At 42.0% G+C, this 20,988-nt stretch overlaps 1 protein-coding gene across 13 annotated transcripts in view; it reads right to left on the bottom strand.

Moving 5' to 3' along the window:
• The window catches only part of NRG1 (neuregulin 1), a 335,927-nt gene that overhangs the window by 80,566 nt on the left and 234,373 nt on the right, over nucleotides 1-20,988 (bottom strand). The gene's annotated exons all lie outside the window — the stretch shown is intronic.

Here is a 20,988-nt window from a genome sequence, read left to right as displayed (position 1 = left end):
AGGAGCTAAGTTAGTGGGATAGTTCTCTTTTGGCCACTATCTCACCCTTGAAGGTACCAACAGAGACTCCCAGCTGAGGATCTCTGACTCAGCCATCTGATAATCTGGCCATAGCCATCTGATAACTTGGCCAAAGAACTGATTTTGCAAATCACATGTAAACAAGTGAATGACACAAACTGCTTTATGTGACTCATACTCTCCGGAAAGGCACTCTGTAAACAGTTTTTATGACTAAAAACGATTATAATCTGTCAATTACAGCATGCTACGCAATTGGGCACAAGTGTTCCACATTTTTGTCATTTGTCACACATTGTTATGGCTTGTGTCACACACTGGCAAAACTCTAAAGGTTGAGAAGTTTGGTTATGGTCTTGAGAGTATGAGTGCATACAGGCAGTCTCTTCATGAGAAAAGATTTTGAAAAACAGGAGAAGGATGCTGGTTAGTGGGAACAGAATGAACCAGCCACAAACACACAGGTAGGTATGAACCATTCTACAGAAGGATATCTGAGTCATTATGGATGACAAATGGTGGGAAACAACAAAGCCACAGAAAAGGCACATCCCACGGCACGCTGCATCAGCAAGCCCTCACTGCAAGACTACAGTCTACTTTTTGAAGAACAAGGATGTGGACAAACCCAGAAGAGTCCAGCAATAATCACCCCAAACAGGAGCATGAACATATGAACACATGAACAAAAAGGAGTGAATAACTTCAGAAATGCTGAAATGGGGCAACAGATACTGTACACATTTAAGCTGTAGACCCGACCTTTATCAGTACAACAATTTACTGCTACTGCTGCCACAGATCATTGCAGACCAAAATCTGACTTTGCCAGGATATGTAGGTTCCCTACTGATACCAGATACATGCTGTTTGTATTTACCCTTTCAGAGTTCAAAATTCTAATGCAGTTCAGTGTACGGGAGAGGCTAGCCCCCCACAGTAGGCCTTGTAATCCATTGCAATTTTCAATTTTCAAATTTGCAAGGAAGGTTTTTCAGGCAACCTGCTCCATGCTTCTTCTGGTAGAAGGATATTAATTAAATGAGCCTTGAGTGAATTGCTGTCTGCAACCTTTAAACCCTTACATTAAGAGCACTAGCACTAGATAACAGATCAAAAAGAGTTTAGTTTTTAGAGTAGGCTTACAATGAAAGATTTTAGAAAAAATTACCAGTCTGCTTGGGGCAGCTGATAAAAGCATTTGGTTGGCTCAGATCTACCTTTCATACTCAGAACAAGAAGGATTGCTATATTCTGTGGACACAACTTTCTGAGCAACACAGGACATGCAACTCTTGAGACAGTGAAGGGGAATTAGTGAGAAATGAAAAAGATCCTGATGCTGTGTTTGGCAAACATTCTGTGTTTGGATCACGGTATGTTTGTATGCATGTACATGTGCATATGAACACATGAAATTTTGTGGAGGGCTGTGTGGAAAGCAATATTCACAATTCATCAGTTTAGTGTCATTTGGAGGATGCCGGATGTTTATTACTGGGAATATAATAGTAATTTCCTGTGGGAAAAAACTATTAGTGGAGTAATTCCAAAAAGTTTAAAAGATTACCCAATGTGTTTCTGAAACATTCTAGAGGATTTTAAACATTTGTAACATCATGCAGATCTTCCATTAATAACATATACGGACCTGTTTATTTTTTATTCAGCCAAAGGGGAGACTTTTTAGAATAAGGAAAAGTAAACCAGAAGCCTGGCCTGAAGGGCTTGCCACAAAACAAAACAAATTAAAATATGTCTTACTCTAACTCAGAAAAAAAATTCTGTTAAAATCCAGATCCCTGAAGATGCCTAGGTTTGAAGCCTGTTTTCTCATTAAAACGTTACATAGTTCATCTTGCCAATCCTAAGTGCTGAAAAGTCATGAAATTGGCATGAAAATTAAAATCTCATTTAAAATGACACACTGGGTTTTGGCCTCTGGATTTTTGATCTTTAGCTGCCCAGATTTTCAAACTTATTTTTGCAGTGGACACAATTAGAAATTATGAAAAAATAGCATTGCAGAGGAATGAAGTACAGGTGCTCATGTAGTATCAGAACTGAATAGGCTGATACTTTGTTAAGAAAGCTTTTGAGTACTAATTGCTTTTTGTCTATATCTGAATGGATATTACAAGCCATGCTCCACTGCTTGTGTTTTAAGTGCTACACTGGTGGAATACATCACTTGGTTATAACCAACTTCTAAGTCAATCATTCTGACTGTCCATGTTTCTGAAGTGCCTTTTATTACAAAACAGGTATCTCTAAAGAACTGTTATCTTAATTAAAGTTTGCAGATCTTTAGTCAATAGTCATTAGTAATTTTTGACAACAGCTGACCAAATCAGGGCCACGATCCAAGTAACAGCTGACACCATCTACACTGGTTGAATTCACAAAAGCAGGAGCTTTTATTGACAATCTAGGTAAATAACGGCAGAACAGATGCTATGGGGAAAATGTGCTACTGCAGCAAGAGCCTGTATCACCTCCCTTCTGCAGGCAGAAAGCCAGTGGAAAGCAATGCTGGATTTCATTTTTGACAACAGCGAAATATTTATTGGGATGAAATAGACCAAGGCTAGAGCTGCAGAAGTTGTTTTTCCACTGGCAGTGCAACCTTCCTCTAATGCATGGGCAGATCTTCAGAGGGATATAAATACCTAAATAAGGTGGTCGATATCTCAGGAGATTTGCTAAAAGGGTTGAACTCTACCTCTGAAGTAAAACACACCAATTCCTCCTTGCCTGCCTCCACCTCATACAGTTTTTAGGAGGAAAAAGAGAAGACAGAACATCCATCAACCAATAGCTAAGCATGTTATCTTCCACAGCTTTGAGTGTCAGTCTCACTGCATCCCCCCAGTGCCTTTCACTGCCCCTTGGGAGGAAGGTGAGGGGGTTGGGGTGGGTATTGCGTATGAATTTGTTCCGGGGAGGGGATTTCACACCTGAGTGTAAAGGGATTAATTTGATCTACTCCTATGCATGAGTTGCTATGAGTCTGGAGTGTGAGCAATATGTGAGCTTGCATAATCAAAGATGGAAACAGCAATAATCCTGACCATGTCCATGTGGCTTTTATGTAACAGAACAAAGCCTGTGCTGTGAGGGATTTTGTTCCTGTCCACTCATGTAAAGTCTGCCCTGATGCACTCCTCATCCAGGTCAGGAGGGACAGGTTTTGAGCTTGGAGATGCATCTGGTAGTGGGGAGGGAGGCCAGAAGAAGGAGGGACACAGTGGTCTTGGCAGAGAGCAGTTCTCACATTACACAGCATTAACTAAGGGCTGCCACACAAAATGAGCCAGCAGCTGCGACTTTGTTTTTGTGGAGCTTCTGCGTACAATTACAGCCCAAACCAGTAAGCACTACAGACCAAGCCATGCTGTTGCATCTATTCTGCTCTCCGTTCTCACATGCCCATAGGGAGTAGTCCCCCTTAGCTGTGCCCTTAGCTGGGCAGCACAAGGGACATCCAGCCTGCTTGGAAAGTGGTTGGTTATTGGCCAGGCATTGCAGCTGGCACACACTGCTTCTCCTGAGGCTCAAACCTGCAGCTTTCTGCACTGCTGCTGTGAATTTCTCTGACCTTTGGTCCAAAGCAAAGCTGGGTCACATCCATGATGACAAAAGGGTGAACATGAAGAGATGCAGCCCTGAGAAAACAGACCCTTGTTGCCCATGTTGCCCAGAACAGTGTGCCTCTCAAAACAACACTCTTGTGCTTGTGGAGAGAGCTGATTAGTTCTGCCCCCCGTTCAGGTCACATTCAGCCCCTGTGGCAGCACATACATCTTTTGTGGTACCTAAGTAGCTTGGTCAGTATGGAGTATGGGTGAGTCCTGCCCCAGGCAGCTACTGCACAATACAATACCCTTTTGTGATAATCCAGGCCCTGACTGGATTTCAGAACCCTCCCCTGTGGCTGCATGCTCCTGAGCTTGCAAGAGCTCTGTTAGCACCAGGAAGACCCTGCACTGCAGGAATGACATAGCAGGAGTTAGGCAGACAAATGTATTTTATGAGAAGCAATTACAGAGCTGAGTGTATTTGTGTGTGAGGAACTGAGTAAAACATTACTAGAAAAGGTCTGGTATAACTGTCATCCCTAAGATTGGCAACACACTGGAAAGGGGAGTGGGAGGCTGTACGAGAATCCTCATTTACTAGAGAGCTCTCTATCTGTCTCTGGAGATTTACGAACCTGGTAGCTTGCTCACTGTTAATGCCTTATACTCCTGAGAAGCCCTTTATAGGCAGAATAAATTATGGCCTCCCCCATCATGGCAAAAACAGATTGTTACAGAGTTCTCCAAAAGGACCTAACTGCACCATGAAAGATGAAACAGCGTGGCATTTCTTTTGAAGCGAAAGTAAAACTAGTTATGCTCTGGGTCTATGGTCTTTCTTTTAGAGAAAAAAAGAGATGAGTAATAGATGGTCCCCTGGAAATATTGTTCTACCAGTTCTTAGTTGGAATCAGGCAATGCTAATATGCTAGGGGCTTTCAAGATTATACTTGATCTCTGTAACAATATAGTAATTTTTGCCTAGTGAGAAGGCATTGCAACTCTCCCATTTCCCCTGTAAAGACCTTGAATTTCTAAGTGAAAGGAGTCTTAGCCATGTCCCAAGGCAATAGATAAAGAGCCTTTAGCTTCCCTGTCATTCTCTAAAAGTGTCGGATAACCAGGACATGATATAAGGCATTGCAGTCAGGAAACAATATACCACTGAAATGCTTCAGAATGCAAGACATGTCTTAAAAACAAAAAAGTACCTTGGAAATAGAAAGTAGACAAGGGTAGTTGAGAGACGGATAGTTAATCACAAGTATCAGAGAATGCAATAGGACAATAAACCTTGTTTACTACAGATGTTTTTGGTTTTGGATTTTCAAATCTCTAAGAAAGGGTGAGAAGACAGGGACATAGCATACAAGGCCACTGCCCACTGCATGCTGAATCCATGTTTCTCAGTTATCTTCCAGATACTTAGATTTAATACCTGTAGAAATCCACCTCAGAGGTCATCCCAACAAAGTAAATGCAAACAGGTGCTTGATTGTTCCAGTGTGTTTGGTAGGAGCTTAGCAGTCAGGCCTAAAATTACAGCTTTATTAATTAGACATTAACTCACACATGCTCTCTGTTGTAAGAGTAGCTATGAGAAAATTAGGTATGTTTCCTCCTTAATGACCTCTTATGACAGATCGTCCCCCTGCCATATCGACCAACTCACTGGAAAAGGAAAAAATAGCCTACAGTGTGTTTGCTTTCTATCCCACTCTGAACATGAAACAGACGGATCATGTGACAGAGCATCACTTTGGCTGCTGGTAGTTTGTGAGCCAAAGAGTTCTTTGTTATTTGGTGTCTAAGAGGTGTGCAGCATTTTGCCTCATGCCCTGTGGACTGCAGCACTGCATGAACTATGCAACCCTTGCTCAGTAACAGAAGATACTGTGAAGTCTCAGAGATGCTGTTTCCCTGCCACACAGTTGACTACTCCTCTTGCATTTACCAAAAAATACTTGGGGTGCAGGATGGATATAAGCTGTGACCTGAGAAGGTGCAAAGACCAGGAAAACATGTAAAAGAACTAGCAGGTCCTGACCCCCAAAATTTAACTATGTTGGCATAATCAGTCTCTGAAGAAGGACTGGGACCTCCTCACAGCCTGCAGTCCTGAAGAACAATCAACCAAGTACACAGCCCCGTACTGGTAGCTTAGCACCAGTCTTCACCTAAAGGGCAGCAGGTCATTTGTTGCTCAGGCGTCTCCAGGTTACTGTGTGAAACCACCATCTTGCCCTAGAAATGCCTGCTCTGGAAGATGAATTAACAGCAAAGGGCTGCCACAAATGAGATGCTCTGTACCACATGGGGGCTGGGGATATGGGAGCATGATGTGACCGTCTGTGCAGCACTCCTTGGCCATGAAATAGCATAATTCTCTCCCTCTTGGGGCACTCCTTCAAACCAAACCCCTTCAAACCAAATTCACTCCAGCTCTGCACAAATCTCCATTCTGTGAGTAGACCTGTAACAGTCACAGCATTTCCAAGTGGGAGCCCACACTGTTCATACAGTAACACTCATAAACTGAACTCCAAGGGAACTTTGAGATAAGACAGATGGAAAAGGCTTGTTTGTTCATTTGCACATCAATCCCCAGAAAGTCAAGAACCACAGCCCTCACTTAGGCAGTACAGTGGCTTCATATGATTGGTCATGTCAGTTTCCTCTCTGCGCAATGGACCATTGCAGAAAAGCTTCACAAAGCAAAGACAAAGTAAAACTTGATCTCCTAACTTTAGAGCCATGAAAAATTCCTTAAACTCTCCACCATCACTGATGTTGGAGCAGAGGCCTGATGCCTTTTAGTTATCATGAGTTGTACCAAAAAAGTTATGATCCATCTGTTGCAGTGCACGAGGACCCTGTAGAGTTTTTTGTCCCTGCAGTAGGCATCATGTGCTCTGCTTTGTTTCCAGTAATTTCCCTGCAGTTTCAAGCTAGATGCTTTCCAGAAGACATGTTTCATTTTCAAGTGGGATTTAAAGTGTTGTCATGGTGTCCTGTCCTAATCGTGAAGCAGCAGAATAATTTGGACCATGGCTGAAAACATGTTTCAGTTTTCTGTCAATAGCACCACAGCAGAGCTGAACTTAGATGTAAAGAGGATACGGCTCCCTGGGTTATCCCAGCAACTGGTCACACACTGAGTTTGGTATAGGAGATACCATCCCATGCAAACCTTCATTTGACCTCTCTCCTCAAATACAAGTCTGGCAGTGCATTTGTGCTCTGTACCAAGCTGTCTATCCATAACAAACCCTATATTAACATTGGCATTTTCCACTCCGAAGCAACAGTATTAACCTATTTTGGAGCTAATTTCATGCAGGACACCGGGAATAAAGCACATCTAATGTAATCAATCTTGCATTTCTAGCTGAGGCAGTGCTTAGGTTGCTTTTTGCTAACAGCAGCATCTATACGGAACTGGTATATATCCCTGCTGCAGCGAAAAGCAAACTGGCAGGAGAAGAAAGGATTGTTCCTAGCATCATTTCCCCACCTACACAGTAGAAGACAGAGCTGTTTCAAACCAAGCAATTATCCTCAATTTATTATATTAATGACAATAGTGAAGGGCAAAGCTAAAAAATCTTTCTGGACAGGGCTGACAAGCAAGGAGGTGGTTTCTGCCAAAGAAATTGCACTTAGGCCTATGAGTGTCCCATGGGTATTCAGAAAGTGCTTCTGTCCCTTCTCCTGCCCAAAGAGTCTGCATTTTTGCCTGTTGGGCTGGAGCTATTCTCATGCTGTGTATTCATCGGACGCCTGCAACCTCCCCAGCCAGTGCTGTGGGACTGCCCTCCCTTCTGGCCACATGGCTGGCAACCTGCCACCACTATGGTGATGGGGCAGCAGGCCCATCACAGCTCCTCTTCCTCTCCACAGCTGTGCATCTCTATCTGTCAGAGTGTGGCCTCCTTCCTCCTCCAACCCAAGCAGGAGAAGAAGGGACATAATCACTCTCGTAGTGACTGTCGCCCGGGAGAGATCCCCTGGCCAGCAACACAGGAGGTGATGGTGTGAAGGTCATCCCTGCAGCCTCGCTTTGTGAGCACCAAGGCTGCTAGGTTTAACTGGGCTCCATGAGTGGCTGAGGAACTGAAGCCTGAGCCCATGCTGTACAACGGTCAGGCTGAAAAACAGCCATTGGACCAGACAGTGCTCAAGCAAATGGTGATCTGATTTTGTGTATTTACGTACAAAAACTGAAACTAGCCAAGATTGGAAAGAAGCAATCAATCTCTATTTAAAACAAACAAATAAACAAAACAAAGCCAGAAACCAGATACGAACACAAACAGGCCCTGCAGCTAGTTGAGGTTCAGCCAAAAGATGAACAACTAGTCTACAACACTAAGAGCTCTCAGCTTTGGGAAACATAATCACCAGACCTTGGTTAACTAGTACTTTGTCAGTTGGCAAAGAAGTGCAACATAGCTTTTTTTTTCCCCCTGAAGGGAGCCATTAGCTAACAGTCTATTACAATGACAGAAAAACAGTCTGACTTGAAATGTCAGGATCTTATTTTGTTTGCATTTATTTCATTCCTTTTTAGCAATAAATGCCAGGAAGGCATTTTAACAGTGTAGGCATGTTGTCTTCCTATGTATTTTAAACACTATTTCTTTCCAGAAATTAAAAAAAGAAAAAAGAAAAAGAAAAAAAAAGAAAAAATCTTGCAAAGAGAAGGATTCTGGAATGATTTTTACTTTGCTGTGTCTTTATGCACATGTCTGTAAGTATAAGTCTATACTTACTACCCTTTATTTGTGATTTTTCTACTCTTTCCTCCTGGATTTTCCTTAGCACATGCTACTGCTTAAAGTGAGCACAGCTGCCTCTCAGGCTGTGAAACTTCATTCTTGGTGCTGCCAGAGGTTTCCTCTGTTAATACACGGTAAATCACAGAGGCATCTGTAAGAGGGGCTGTTGACACTCAGAGACTATGAATTCATCCAAGCAAGACAAAACATTTGTAAACTGTCACCTACAGCGCTCATGCTGTGTAAAATGGGATTGGTGAATGTATTTCCTTAGCTCTCTCCCAGGCTTGTAGTGGATGTGAATGTAGGCTGCTGTCAGAACCGGTGTTGGGTGGTGTTAAATGGAAGATCACTCCATTGCGGTTCTCTCCATTTCATGCCATGCAAACTGGGGTCCCAGCTGATTCCACAGCACCCTTTGCCCACACCAGCACTGATATTGCAAAGCTCATAGCACCAGCCCTATAAAGGCTAACAGGGCAAAAAAAGTCATCATTACACCTGCAGCAACACTCTTCTCCACTTGCATGTCTGGATATTCCTACACATGCTGCCCTGACACTTTCAAAGGTGTGCTACACAGCAGAGCTTTGTGTAGTCGAAATTAGGAGTATCTCCCCATATTTTTAAACCTGAGCAGCCTCCAGTCATTTCAGTACTATTCAGCATGCAGCTAGCTGAAAGGGCTGGCGTGCACTGCAGTGACATTTCCATCACAGTCGCCATTTTCACATCAGACTGAAGCCCATTAGCTGCTAAACTGGCTACTTCCTGGCGCTCAGCTGAAGGAAGCACTTTGTTGGGAATATAATCGATCTTACCACAAAACTCTGGTTGGTGCGCTCTCAGGTGATTAAACAGTCACATGAGAGAAAAATGACACAATTCAAGGCTTGCTCTTAACTGGGCTAGGACATGAAAAATGAAAAGTGCCACTATAGTACTTAAACTCCCTTACATCACCACCCCCAAAAGAAGCCATGAAATGCAGCCCCTCTGAAATGGATGTATGCATAATTCAAAACATGAGCTGCCTTAAGGAGCAGAACTCTGGGTCCAGGTCTGCTGAGAATTACAAGCAGCACAATGCTTCTCAAGCAATGAAAAGGGCAGATCACTAGCAGTGTGAGAAAATGAAGCACAGGAAAGACTGAGGTTGAGATCCCACATGGGAAGTCACAATCTGGCAATTTTAAAAGCTCTGTTAACAAGTGAACATCCCCAGAAACCCTCATACTTTAACAAATATTGTTAGATTTGTAGTCCTTCTGCTACACAGTCTTCTTACACTTTATGAATATTCACCATATGGGATCTCCACGAGAATTTAATACAATGCTTTTTAAATAAGCAGAATTTAAAGCAGAGTAGGTGTTAGATTTAAAAGGATCATCCCAACATTTCTTCTACTTTTACATTCAAGCCTGGAGAGGTCGAGCTGCAACTGGAAAGGTAAAGAGCATTTCCAGCCCTGAATTCAGCACAAGGTAAAACAAGGGTTGGTGTAGCTGAATTGCCCACTAGTTTTCAGTGAAAACACTAGTGTGTAGGTAAAAAGTTGTTTCAAGCAATTGTTGTAAACAGGAAGAAATCTGCATTAACCCAAAGTCACTAGAGGGAGAGATTTGAATTTGCTAAAGCTTTTCTCTTGATGAGATTGGGATATGAGTCACCTTAGGGTAGGAAGTTACTGTGGTACAATTGGTGACATTACTATGGTTGATGGAGGTTAGTTCACCACCACCAAAGGAAAAGTTTCTGCAGTTTAACATGTTCATCCTTAAAAGAACTGTGGTTTATTTCCCACTTGGAAAATCTATTTTCACCTCAGTCTTGCATAATGCAAATTTCCCTGCCAGACTTGAACACTCCAAATTTTCTCTTATGTGACCTGTCATTACACAGAAGTCCTGATCAAGTTATTTGTCTGATTTTTCTCTAGTGAGTGACATTTTAAAGATTTCCTTTGAAGGGGCAGTATTTACATGACCTGACCAACATTTGCCAATAGTGCTTTTTGAACACTGTGTCTGAGTTTCTGCTAAGTCATAATTTTTGATCAATCATCAGAAAAAAATTGTCATTATGTCATCATCATTTGTAAAACAGAGTAATGTATGAAAATTAAAGTATGAATTAAATGTAAGTTAACATCAGACAGTAGTGTTGGTATACCCATTTGTTAAAAATCAATGCGTATTAGCATCCTGAAAGTATCAGTAACACCCCTGAGAAGACATTACAGATAATCTGCAAAAGCAAAAGCAAAGCATAACCACATATTATTCTGCAGCTAGGGGAAGCTGCTAGATATGTTAAGGGTGAGTGAATTTAGAGACCAAATTCTACTTTGAATCCTGGCACATTGACATGCAGTACTCCCTGGATCTCAGTTCTGTTCAGGAAGCATCAGAATATTTTTCTGTTTTATTTGTCTTCAGTCCCCTCCCCTGCCAGCTTCTGCCTAGCTAAGTGTCTTTTGTGAACTAGTACTTCCTCTGATTCACAGCTAGTAAATCTGCTGCCTGGGCTCGTAGCAGTTATCTGAATACGCTTACAGAACATGTCTTTTTAATTCTTCTTCCAAATGTGGAGAAGTGAAAACTGCACATATTAAACAATCTATTAGCAAGAATTAGGAAAATTACAGGGTTGCTTGAGAAGCTACTTATATGAGAGGCCTCCATTAATCTCTACAGCACGGCAAATTCAAATGCTTGGAGATAGCAAACAACAGAAAGGTTGCTAGCCATGTTCTTAAACGTTCACATGTTCAAATTACATTCTGATGGCTTTACTGGCCAGATACCATTTTATAAACCAAAAGGAGAATTTTAAGGTACCTTTCTGTTAATTTATTTTGAAGGAGAGGTCTGTGTCCTAATGCATTCATTGGCCTTTTCATCCAGAAACACGGCCTATCTTCGTTCACAAAGAGAATGCATATGCAGTTGTATGTCCCAAAAATTATGTAGCTGAAGGAATTTGCAAAAATTTTTAATGATGACATCCAAAATCTATTAGTACTATACTAAATCAACACCTCCAAAAGGAAGGGTGGGCTGACTGACTAACCTCCATGAGGCAAAGGCTGGAGTGGAGTGAGGGGTTTTGAACAAAGTGATGGGAGAGAATTCAGTAACAGAGAGACACTCTGCAGTGTCTGCAGCACAGGCAGAGTGACTCCAGCCCTTGGGGTGGCTAGAGAAAGCAGGGCGTGAAGGGCACTTCCTTGGATTTCTCCAAGAATGAGAATGAGGAGTGAAGAGTGCTTACTCAGCATGGCCAGATGGCAAGATGATCTGCCCGACAGAGGATCCCTTAGAAATGTATGATAGACAGAGTGAATGATTGCATTCCTAGTTCAGATCCTCAGCAGGGGAAAAGCTGCTTTGGGATCTGCTGCAAGTCCCACGCAGACTGTAAATACCTGTGGCACTGGGGAACAGATTCTGCCTGTTTTTATCCAGTCAAGAAAATATCAGACCTTCCCTGCTCTCCTGTGCTTGGTATAATCAATTCTTTGCAGTTTCCTGGCCCTTTCCTGGCTACTTAATGATGTTCTGCTTTTTCAGTTAAGAGCTCAAGCCTCTTCAAGGCCCTGTACCAACACAGCAGGAAGCTTTTTGTCTTTCTTCTGATCCTGTACTCCTTAATTCCTAAAATCATAACAACATACTCACTGGTTCGTTCCCTGATTAACTCAGACCAGATACATAAATAATCATTCTTCCATTCCCCTATACTTGTCCTTCTCACCCTGATACACTTAATTTCCCTTGCTACGGCATTAATACTGTCACACTGCTAACTGTCCTGCTGAGCTCCACAGCTCAAGAAAAGCTATCTTGAAAATATAATGTCTTAAAAATCCCAGACATCTTGACATTAATAGCCATTGTGACTTTCTTGGTATGATCACGCCCCATTATTCTCATGTCCTGTTACTATAAACGATGCTCAGGCGTAACGAAACCCTATCAGGCTAAGTCCATTCAGCATACCCACTGCAGGACAGAAACGCAAAAGAATCCACAGGCAAAGTGTCTTTAAACTGGGTAGACAGGAGCAATGCTACCACCAAAATCCTCCCATTCCAGTAATCCATGCACTATGACTGTTTCCACTTTTGGAAGGAAGAACCAAATGCTGGAGGAGTTGAGATAATAAACTGAACAAAGGGCAAAGTGAGGCAATGGTCCTTGGGCCAACAGTGGGAGAAATGTCAATGGAGGGGCATGGAGGGAGAAATCTTTGAAAGCACGAGCAGAAGTCAAGTGTATAGGGGAACTCCACACAGTTAAAATCAATGAGCTGGCCTCTGTTCACCCAAGAGGCCTTGCTGAAGGCATTCTTCGGAGTAGGACAGAACCAGATGGGGAATGAGGGAGCTGAAACTCCTCCTAAAATTCACACAGCATTGCCAAGGCTGAGCCATATTTGTCTTTTCTTCCCTTGAATGGCCCTTAGTATTATTGTTCCACCCCAGTGACAAGCAGTATGCCACCCTGGGGACTATAGAAGCAGGTTGGTGAGGACCCTTGCATGTGTGAGTCATTGGTCTTCTGCTCTGAATGGACATTATTATTGATTTACTGCTTAAAATATTAAACTTATGCTACTTTATGCATCTTGAATACTTCTGGACAGTGATCAAGGTAACAAGCAGGTTTTATTGTCCTTTGTTGGGATTTTGGACTAGTCCCTGTCTAAGTACCATCAAAATTATGGCTCTATTTATCCTAAAAATAAGAAAGCATGAAGAGGGATGAAATAATTCAAGGACTGAAAACAAATTCCTCCATGGGGAGAATCGTGGAGTTCAGCCTACCTGCTGAAAAGGTTTATCCAAAGTTGAGCTGATTACAGTGTACTGATTACTCACCTTTGTGAGTGAGAAATACATGGCACAGAAGAACTTTTTCATCTAGGACAGAAAGGTGTAAATGAACAAGTGGCCAGAATACAAACACATATTTTCAAAGTCAAAGTATGTGGTTTTATTTAAAAGAGATGCTAGACAAAGGGAAAAGGCAGACAATGTCTTGCTTTCAGGCTTCACACCTGAGAAGACTGGAAGAAGCCTTAGCTGAGATGACACTGCGCCATGTAGGTCATGGACCAGTGCATTCCAGTGCTCTGCTGGGTCTTACAGGGCTACAGACCTCAGAACCTTTATACCAGTGAAAATTCAGGCCATTTAATTCCAGCTGAAATACTAAATTAATTATCCAGATTAATTTAATATAGGGAAAAGCCCAAGTTTCCCTTCTCAAGATGCTGTTCCAGCAGCCTTACACTAGCTTCCACTCACCACCTTAGAAGATTCAAGTCATCTTTTATGAGCTCAGAGAATTTTTTTTTTGGCATAAGAGAACGGCTTTTGAATGAGCTTGATACTCTTTTTTCTACTTTGATCTGTCTAATCACATGAATTAATTGACTGTTGAAAATTGTAAAATTCAAATATCTTTCAGGAATTTCATAGAAATACTGAACTATGTCACAAATCATGCTTAAGATCATAGCTTCATATACTCCTCCCAGTGCCATGTGACTACCAACCCAGTATTGATTTCCTTTCATCTCAAAAACTGAGACAATATTCACTGCCAAAATAAAAAGCTGTCTGAGTTATGAGAATGCACTGCCAGCAAGTTCCAGGATGAAGCAGAGATATAAAAAAGTGGGGGAGGGGGTAGGGAAAGCATATGTGAAAAAGCTGAATATATTCTTGCAGGAAGATGTACATTGAAATAAGGCTTTTGTAGCAAAACAATACAGGACCGAACATAATAGGTGGATGCCACAATACCAGTGATCTTGTCCAGAGCTGAATGGGCCTTGCCTCTGGTTTATCTTAGGGAAGCCTTGAGTGGTGGCCAGCCATGTCCCACTGGATTTGTTCCTGCAAATTCTTCCACAGCTGAAACCTTTTCTTTTTTCTCAGTGACTAACACTCTACTGCAGATGGGGGAGAAGGATGAGACAGGTCAGGGTGTAAACAAGCAGACTTCACATTACCTCAAAATAATGCTTTCTCCCTTGCTGCTCTCTAGCTGCAAACAATGGTCATGCTCCAGCTCTTGAGTTTAATGTGTACCTCCTACTGTGTCTGGTACTTCACATAATGTTTTAAAGTCAAAGATCAAGATGTAATTCACAGTGCTCACTCTCCAGGAAACTGGTCTCCTTTCAGTATAAATTGTAAAGGTAGGCAATGTGCCTAATACAAAACAGTCCACAAAAGACAGGGTCTGCTACTCTCTATGGTCTGCCTGGGGAACAAAAGGCCAGAAGCCTTTGGCAGAAGATACTCTAAACCCACCTACCCATCTCCAAAGTTACACACCATGATTCAGTCCTTGATTTCATGTGGCTTGAACATGACCTGAAGCACAAAGACTCCTGCCGTTGCTTAACTTAGTACTGTGTAACAAAAACCCAGCTTTGAGTCCAAACAGATCTGAATCGCTCAAAGAAAACAATTCTCTTCCCTTAGTCAGAGAAAGCCTTTTCTCCTAATTCCAGCCCATCCTAGGTGAAATAGGCATTTTCCTTTCAAAATTCTTTTATCACCTGCCATGGCATTTTTTGGGTCTGTCTCCCCTTTCCTGAAAGAGAGACAGTGCAATCTCTGCCCAGGTACTGTCTGCAGCAGATTGTCATCACATGTGCTCTCCCTGAACCAGCTGCCTCATTGCATTGCTATTGATTCTGAGTTGGATTTCTGCAGCAAATCTATTGCATTTCCATTAGCAAGACTGCAAATGATGAAAACGCTCATTTATATCATTCCAGCTCTGCACCACAATTAACCTGCTACTTACCCTCCAGCAAGCCAAATTGTGCTTTCTCATCTGATGCAGAGAAAGTTCCCCAAGGTTTCTCTGTAACCAGAAGTTAGGCACAGCAAATCTGAGGTAGGCTGCTGCGTGTTTTATTTGCAGTGCATTAACAGGAAATAAAACAGTATAATTAGTGTAAAAAGTACAACAGATATGGAATGAGGATAATTTCAGTCCTGTGCAGTGGAAATCCAAACCCTGACTTTTGTAATTACATCAATTATTAATCAGTTTTGCTTAGAAAGTTTTGATGCAGAACAGTCGCAGATTTCATTTTTTATAAAGAAATAATAGCCATATACTTTGTATATCTATTGTATTCTCTATACTCACATATGCATCTGTATATAAATGAGGAGAGAGAACATGCAAAAGGCTCCATGTAGCACAAATACATGACTTATTCTCAGGGAAGTTTACAAAGTAAAATGAAGCTTTAAAAAATAAATACAAGTGCAGACTACTGTTTTGTACTGAGAAATTCAGATTGTTATGAAGAAAAAGACACTCCAGGAAATACTGCTTTTTCGCTACCATGTTCTGTGCACGATAAATGGTGCATGAAAGAAAAACCACACCCATGAGGAAAATTTGAAAGCCATGAATTTGGGGTGCTTGTCCAACAGAAAGAAACACAGGACCAGTCCGTACTGTTTGCTTCATGTTAAATAGAAGAACTGTTTCCACGCAACCAAGAAGTGCTAAAAAGGGGGGTGGTAGAGGTACAGAAAGAAACAAAACAATAAATTTGTCCGAACAAATTGTGCTTGCTGAGGACATTTTGAAGACCGTGTGAATTAACCAGACTGGGGAGGGGAAGACTCAGTTATCACTTTAGAAGGCTTAATGGACCTAAACTCCCCAAAAATTGCTGCATCTTGTGCATCTCACCCCATCAGTCCCCATGAGTGTTCCTGTCACAAGTATATACATCTAGGAGCTGCCATGACCTTTGGAACAGCAAAGAAATACAGACTGGCTGGCTCAGTACAGTGGCACTTGCTTTATTGCTGCTTGTTAATGGAGGCCCAGTTGTGTCTCCTGGGCCTACTGAGATCAGCATCTCTTTACTACACTCCTGAGTTAGGCTCAAAACTTGTCTGGTATCTTAACCGTGATTAATTGTAACTTCCCTCTGACAAGATGTTATTAATTCACAGGACACATAAAAGGAAAGTCACGGCTTTCAAAATGAGTCCTCATATTGTGTAGTAGATATTTAACGTAGAAACTGAATTACAAGGGTAGTCGCCCTGTAGACTCATGGGGAAAGAGAGTGACTCTTTCCCCATGAGTCGCTCTGGGAATTGCCTCGGGGAAGTCTCTTCCTTTATGCTGGATATGTAGCTGAAGGCTAACTAGCTTCCTAATGCAGGCACTTAAGTCAGGTATCTGAAGCTAATCAAGTCCAGTACTGCGTCAGAAATGGACCAGCATCTGCTTTAAGGTGCTCTCTTCCTGCATCTTCAAGCTTTGGGGAGAAAACAGTCTCTCGTGGAACTGCCCTGCAGAGCAACAGTGAGCAAGAAAAGGCTGAGGTAGAGCCTGTACTGGATCATCTGCTCTCCCCTCCCGTGAGCACAGTCCCCTGTGGCTCTCTGAGACCTTGACACATTCAGAGGCTGCCAGGCATGGTCTCAACCCTATGGTGTTGTGATGGGGATTTGAAATACAGAGCATGTGTCAGAATTAGACTCTTTCAAGAGTAAGAACAAACACTGCACGAAGCTGCTATGAACAAACCCTCTGTCCTTAAAATGAAGTTAGAGGGTTGCAGCGCCTATAAGTGGAAGGAGAGGCTCCCTCTAGTCTGCTATCAAGCTAAAGTAGAGACTTTCCCAAATCACTGTGAATAGGAGAAACAACATCAAATGCAGAACAGAGAAAGAAGAGTGGAAGTGAAAGAGGCAGGGAAAAAATTGTAAGGAATATTTATGGTACGATACTAAAACAAGGTACAGTACAATTTTCATTCAATATTTCCCATCTCTAGCTCTAAAAAGACACAAGAAATTTAGCCACTGTGCCTCAGTTCAAGACTAGTCTTGCTCCTTTTATTATACTATGCCTTTATCAATAAAGAAATACTCCTTTCCCTTTGGCTTACCTTTTGTATTTTAATATTATGTTTCCTTTGCTGAAAGAGAAGGGAAAGGTGAATGTTTTAAAGCATTCCCGTATTTAGGGAGCTTGTCAATCTCGGAGGGGAGCTTGTCAAATTTAGACAGGAGCTGAGACTATTTCCCAGGTAAACAACTACTACCAGGCCTCAAGAGCAATCTTTTAACATTTTTCCACCGAGGATGAGAAAGCAGCATCCTTTGCTAATACTGACCCAGCACACCTGAAGTGGAAGCAGAAATCAGAAACGCTAGAGGGGAGTTGTCCCAGTCAGAGGTGGTTGACAGTAATGCAGGGCCCTTCTTCCACTTCCTCATTCTCTAGGCGAGGGCCAGCATAAGTGAGACAGGAAGGAGTCCTGCTTGCCTCCCAAGGGACATGCACAGGTCTGGTGCTGTAGGGAGATGAAGACATGCCTGTTGATCATCTGCTGGCCACCAGCATGGCATAACATGTGCAGCTGGCCCGTCAGCGCATGGTACCTGAGCTGGCCAGGGAAGCCAAAAGTGAAATGGATGCAGGGGCTGTGTGGATGTGCCACCGGGCACGTGCACCCTCTGGATCCTGCTCTCCAATGGGCCTTTGCTCTGCTCCCAAGGAAAGCCACTCCAGAAAAATCATGCTGTGGTCTGCCTCCTGCCCTGCTTCTAGTGTGCCCTGTGGCACTTCACCAAGCCATGAGTGTTGTGGTCCCAAAGCCAAGGCCTGCTTGGGTACCTCCGCTCTGGGGCAGAACCAAAACACAGGAACCCTGCACTATTTTGGCAGAGCTGTCACCCCAGAATGGCAAGCTCCACGTGGGCCTTTCTGGGTGTTTTGTGGGGAAATCTGCTTAAATTGAAAGAGGAGGCTGTAGGAAGACCTTTAACGAGGGGAACGGTTGGTTTGCAGATGTATAAAAGCTATTATTACAGAAACACAGTTTTTGCAGTACTACAGAGCTGAATTTCTAACCAGCCTTGATAAAGGGTGGAATTGCATTTAAAGATGATAGTGTTAGAAGAAGTGAAATTTAGCTTCTGAACTGAGTTAGCATTATTACAATCTGCATGTCTTCTCAGAGGGAGGGAGATTGTAGGTTGGGGTGTACTATTATATCCTGCTTGTAATAATATCTTCTCTGGTGTAATTATGCTAAGATGACAAGCTCCCTAAATATGGGAATGCTTTAAAACATCCACCTTTCCTTTCTCTTTCAGCAAAGGAAAAATGATATTAAAATACAAAAGGTAAGCTAAACATTAAGAAATATTTCTGTATTGATAAAAGGGCAAAGTATAACAAAAAAAGCAAGACCAGTCTTGAATCTAATACACCAGACACAATTACCAGGATTGTCTCTCTTCTGCTTTCTCTTCCAGGCTCCAGGAGAAAGAAGAATCAATTAGCTCTCTGCAGACTATGACCTTGAAGGATACAGCTTTAAGGGGAATATGCTGAGTAAGACAGAAAAGAGAGGAGAAGGGAAAAGGATTTGGAAACTCATGGAAGGGATAGGTTCAGAAACAGTACATCAAGCACAGAATATGAAATGTGCATTTCATTTTATTTCTGCACTGGAAAAAAAAATTTCAGCACATAAAGGACTTTTTGGGAACATGTTACCTCACTCTGCCTGAAAAGAAAAAAGGACACTGAAAGGCAAAAGAAGGGACAATCCAATTTGCAGATGCTACTTTTCAAGCCATGTCACTGAGAATTTTATAGCTGTCAAAGGCATTAAAAAAAGTTAGCACTGATGCAATCTGTCAACCTCTCCAACAAATCTTGCTCTACATAAAACACAATGATGTGTTTGAAATGCAGCTGTTTCAAAAACCCCAAGACAGTGCTTTAAGAGCTGTCCAGAAAGTTCTTTTCATGCCTCTTGGAATTCTTAGGCAGACCTTCTGCAGTGTATTTTTCCAGCTAAGTCTTCATATTTTTCTTTGCAGAGAATCACAGACTCTTGCCATAGTCTGAATCATGTGCCACAGTTAGAATAAATTCTGTCTATACAACATTCTCCCTCAGCAACCCAAACTTAATCTGCTACCAGATCTCCCTCTCCTTTCAGTCTGTAGCTATGGAAGTCTACAATGCCTTAAAACACATTTATGTCTAAAAAAGGCAAAATTAAACAAAAATCCCAAACCTCAAAAACTCTCACACATACAAAACCCCCAAATCAAAAGCAAAAAACCCCCTCTCAACCCAATCACCTAACTTCTGGACCACCATTTATTCATTTATTTCCCAGATGTGAGCAGATCTGAACGCAGATAATGGCTTTTTGTCAGTGACAGCTCCAAAGAATCTCTTCTGTGCCCCCCCCCGCCCACCCCCACACCCCTCCCTTCTTTACTTCAGAGATGAAGTTAGCATGTTATTGATAAAGGTTTGCCTCATATGTGGAAAGACAAGAGGGATTCTTGAGGCAATTATGACTGAACAGTGGTCTCTGGTTACTTTATAAAGCAAAATGTGTTAAAAGGTCATATTTAATGTCAGAATATTTGCAGTACAAAGAAGATATTATGCATCGGCAATATTTTAAAAGAAGCTCACTTAGTATAGTTCTATTTAATTGCAAAGGTGGTTAATTCAAGTAATACCACAGACAAAGCCCCTGTCATTTAATGGTACAGCAGTATTTCTCTATTAGACTGTTTCCATCTGACAAATTTCTTTTAATCTGAAGGATGGTAGTCACCCATTATCTAAGCAAAAGGCAGCAGGGTTTCTGCAGGAATACTCAGAACTTTCTTTCACTGATTCTGGAACTGCTGTTCAAGATTGACTGTCAGCTGAAAGGACCTCCTCTGAAATCACTGTAGTTATGCTCATTTTCAGTGGCAAGGTGGCTGGCCTAAAATGTTAAAGCTAATCCAAATGCCACATATCTATGTCCAGTCCCAGTGGGGCTAAACTTAGAAGTGAACTTCTGGTGACTTCAGAGCTCAGGGTGAGGTCTAGTATGTGCCATCTTCAATGTGGCCAACCTGCAGCATTACAGGGAAGGCATGAGGGAGAATAAATGGGATGGGGACCTGCAAGGAAATTTGTGAGGAATGCAATTTTTCACTCTGATCACTGCAGCTTTCCACAGGAAACCTCAGCCCTGTGCTCTCAGCAGAACAGTGCACTGCCTTCTCTTTTACTAGAGTTGCACAGCTTTACACAACTCAGGAACTTCTGGCTTGGTTTGCTTTGAATTTGATGGGTTGAAAATTATGAATGACAAAGAAATGACACTTCAGCAATGCAGTATTTTGATGCTTTATGATCACAACTGAGAAAATAATACAGATACCTTTTTTTGTTTTTGTTTTTATGATGAGCAAAGACTAATTTGGAAATTGACTCTTCCTACATTGGAAAAAATTCTTTCCTGAAATGCCCCACAAAAGGCAGTAAGGCAATATACGGGAAACAGTTTAAACAAGAATCAGCTCCTAGAGATGGGGAAAGACAAAGAGAAATGTATGCTTTGCTCCTAAGAGAAAGCTCATAAGCTAGATGCTAAATTAATAGTTCCTAGTTTCTAACTGCTTCAAATCTGCTGTTGCTTTTCCTCACTGTTCTGAGAGTTTCATGAGAATGATAGGGATATTTGCCAGACACAGACTTCAGGAAGGATGTACCAGAAGTGCTCTGCAGGCA

This window comes from Corvus kubaryi, unplaced genomic scaffold, assembly GCF_017639235.1.
Source record: "Corvus kubaryi isolate FWS band 111438036 unplaced genomic scaffold, C.kubaryi_AGA036_p1.0 37249, whole genome shotgun sequence".
Classification (NCBI taxonomy): domain Eukaryota; kingdom Metazoa; phylum Chordata; class Aves; order Passeriformes; family Corvidae; genus Corvus; species Corvus kubaryi.
This window is presented reverse-complemented; position numbering and strand designations above follow the sequence as displayed.